The sequence below is a fragment of the Pithys albifrons genome, chromosome 2, assembly GCF_047495875.1.
Source record: "Pithys albifrons albifrons isolate INPA30051 chromosome 2, PitAlb_v1, whole genome shotgun sequence".
Lineage (NCBI taxonomy): Eukaryota > Metazoa > Chordata > Aves > Passeriformes > Thamnophilidae > Pithys > Pithys albifrons.
In genome coordinates this window covers 92,736,605-92,740,334 of record NC_092459.1, presented here as the reverse complement: position 1 = coordinate 92,740,334, position 3,730 = coordinate 92,736,605, and the positions used below count along the sequence as shown (strand labels likewise).

The 3,730-nt window shown below is 44.6% G+C and overlaps 1 pseudogene; it reads right to left on the bottom strand.

Annotated features, from left to right (window-relative positions):
* Positions 1–217: 217 nt before the first annotated feature.
* LOC139668443 (mothers against decapentaplegic homolog 1-like) lies at positions 218–1,519 on the bottom strand (annotated as a pseudogene).
* Between the last annotated feature and the right edge of the window lie 2,211 nt (positions 1,520–3,730).

The window sequence follows — 3,730 nt, the reverse complement described above, 5'->3', positions numbered from 1 at the left end:
GTTTCTTTGTTTGAGAGGGAGTTTGTTTTTTTCTTGTTGTTGTTGGGGTTTTGTTTTTGTTTTTGGGTTTTGGTTTTTGTGTTTTTTGGGTTTTTTTACTTTTTAAGAGAACAGCAAACATCAACTCAGGGAAAAAAAAGTGTGTATGTCTGACTCATTTGTCTTTGAAATACATTCAAGGCTCAACTTTTTCTAAAATGCAGGAGCTTGGGACCTTTTAAGACACTGAAGAAATAGGATTATGAGGAGAGCCCATCTGAGTAAATACTTTATCTAGCCACTGAAGAGGACCATGAAGATGTATTTCTATCCAGTATGGATCGAATCCTGGCATTGATACTCAGGTTCCCAACCCTTTACAAAACTCATACAGAGAACGCACATCTTTGTAAGCCCCCATACACTGTCTCAAAGTCATGGTTCACAGACCGAGCCAAAGTTGAGGAAACTCTTGGTTATTGAAAATCTTACCAAACTGCAGTCACTGAGGATTTTGCAGACCGTGGTGGGATGGAACCCATGATGGTAGTTGCAGTTCTGACTTTCCACAAAAATACTGCTGTTACTAAGACATTCAGCGTACACTTCTCCACCAACATAACAGAGATGAACACCTTTGCCAATATGCTGCCTGGTGTTCTCAATGGTGGCATTGTGGTTAACGTTAGAGAGCAGCCCTAGGCAAAACCAGTTCTTGTTCTTGGAAGGATCAGTGAAACCATCCACCAGGATGCTAGTGGATGAAGCATGGAATGCCTCCCCAATGTGATTATTCATCTCATGTTAGACAATGGATCACCAGTGCTTTGGTTCTTTGTAAGCAGCTGCCTGAACATCTCCTCTGTATATGTCAGGGGGAGTATCAGCTGGCATCTGGAAAGGACTTCCCGCATCTAAGCTGGCTGGAGAATGTGGATAGGTGCTACTGCTGCTTCCAGGCAAGTTTAGATAGCTGGTGTTGGGCAAGTGAGGGAATGGGTGGCTATTGGATTACTGAGAGGAGCCTGGGAAGGTAGTGCTGTGTGGCATGTGGGGCTCGTTTTGTCCCAGGTTGCAAGGTTGTGACAAAAGACTGTGCTGGGGGTTGTACTTGTGCCTTGGAACTGGTACTGGAGGAAGGACAGGACTCTACCCGCTTGTAGTGGTAGGGATTGATGCAAATCTCCTTCTGTTTTGCACCAAAGGAAAACTTGTAGCATTCCAGAGGTTTCAGTTCATGATGGCTCTGCAGGTCCAGCCAGCAACACACTCTACAGTAAATGACATGCAGAAACCCTTTCCAGTGCAAACCCTGCAGCCTGCTGTCCAAGGAATGAGGAATTGTGACACAGCTGCTGGGCTGACCAGGACAACTTAATGCTTTTTCCAGCTCCTCCGTAGCACCTTTTTTCTTCTTCAGTTTTTTCACTAGTACATCAACAGCTTTCTCTGCCCATTTTTCTTCTTCATCCCCTTGCTTCCATCCCAACAGCCTCTTCATTGCTGGGCTGGTGAGGGAGAATAAACCTGTCACATTCATGGTAACCCCACTGTGTTGATACCAGAGAATCAAGCAGGAGAGAGAATGTCCTGTTCTTCTGCCTGAGCACTGCCTTCTCCTTCTGTTGCTGTTTTGTCTCCTGTATGTACCCGCAAAGCTGCAGCACGATATTATCACACTTTACCTTCTTGCTTAGCTGAGGCATCAGTAAATCACACATTCTGCAATTGCTCTGAGTATGGGGGTACAACCTGAATCATGAAAGGTAGGTGGGTGTCTACTTAAGGTTACCTTATCTTGTAAAGAAAGGTTTTTGGTATCTCCTTCTGTTACCTGAAAAACGGTGCAATAGTGTTCAATTTGCACATACCATTTCCAAACAGTAGCTCACGGGGACACCCTGTCAGGAGGGATGCTTCCTGCCAAAACAGGCTTGATGACCTTAAAAGGTCCCCCTTTGTCCTGGGCAGTGGGAAGGGACAGCCAGAGAACTGCAAGAGCCTCAAGTTGCCTCTCAGCTGCCTTCTCAGGCAACTCTGCCCAAGAGCTGCCTGTAGTTGCAGGGCACCTCTCCCCAGCTGAGGAGCTGTTTTTCCCTGTCTGGCTGCTCCTGGAGCATCCCTCCAGCTTACCCCTCTAGTGTGCCCATTCACAGCTCCTTCAGTGAATGGCAGCTGCAGAAAGAGAAAAGAACCAGCATCAGGCCTCACTGCCTCTCAGCCTGTGGGCAGACCCATGTGTCTGCACAGCCCTGCCCTGTGGGGAAGGACTCAGAGACAAGATGAAGCCCCACAGTGGTGTCAGGAGAGAGTTGCTGCCCAAGCCCTGGTTCCTCTGACCTACCAGAGCAGCAAAAGGGGTCCAGGCCATGGAGGATGTGGAAATGCACCCCCCCACCCAGGCTCTGCGTGGAGGGCAGATACCATTCCCAGTGTGCATGGCTGGCAACTTCTCCTGCCCTGCCATGGGACGTGGCACCACAACTAACCCAATACTGGCAATGCAGGAACCAGTGGTCCAGATTGGGATCATGGATGTGCCATCCTCATCACAGCCTTCCTCCTGCTCCTCCTTTTCTTTCTTCACTACTACCTCCTTCCCACCACTCAGCACCTACAGCTGGTCCAGGGCCAGGCAGAACTGTGGGTGCAGGGTGGTGCCTTGTCTGCAGAGAGGACAGGAGAGGAGAGGCAAGCAGTGAGCTGCAGCTGGCCTCCCTCATGTCTCCCCAGACAGAGCTCTGTCATCCCCTTACGCCATTGTTCGCACAGGAACACTTGCAGAACTCAGACTCTTAACCTTCCTTATGCTGTTTTGGAGTTTTAGCCATTTTACAGAAAGATAGTTTAACATGTTTGTTTGTTTTCTATAGCATCTTATACACAGCCTATTAGTATAGTAAGTCCTAAGAACTTGGCTAAAAGTGCTTTAAAATTGCTTCTCTAACTAACAACTGAAAGTAATATTTTCTCTCTGGAAAAAAACAAAAAGTCTTTGAATGGCTTATATAAAATGCAACACTGAATTTCTTCATTAATAGAACCTCAAGGGAAGTGGAATAGAGCTTGTATAACAGGAAGAATTTGAAGGTCCAGAAGCCTATTATTTTGTAATAATTACTATGGAATCACAAGCACTCATTGCAGCATGTTTACTGGGAGCATTTCTATTTAATCATCACTGGAATACTCTAATATCTGCTGGTCAACTCAGAGATGTGAGATTGCTACAGGAGAGAAACTGTACTTATAAAGGATGGAAAATGCTTATTGATATATTTCAAGAGCCAGTCTGAACCTATCGGGATAATATTGCCATCTAGAAAGGAAGGAGCTTGGAGCACTATAAAAACTTGAATGTCAGCTTCAAGTTTGGCAACATGGCACCACAAAACCAAGAATTTCAACTACTCTGAATGGAGAAAAAGCCTATGTAACTCAGTTACCTTCTGTTCATCAATAAAAGCTTTAAAAAACCCATTAAAAATGGGGGAAGTGTTTTCACTGCAGTTATGAATTTGAACTACTGACAACAGCTCCAGTATCTTTTTACTGCTCCTTCAGCTTAATAAATTATAACCACAGTTTGGTGTTTAGAATAACAAATAACCAAGAAATAGTATGAAAAAGAAATTACAACAAATACATTAATTTTACATTATAACAATTCACTCATTTCCAATATTCCTCTCTTCAAACCTACATGTATCTAGTTATATACAATTAAATAAAAAATAAACTATATGCAGTG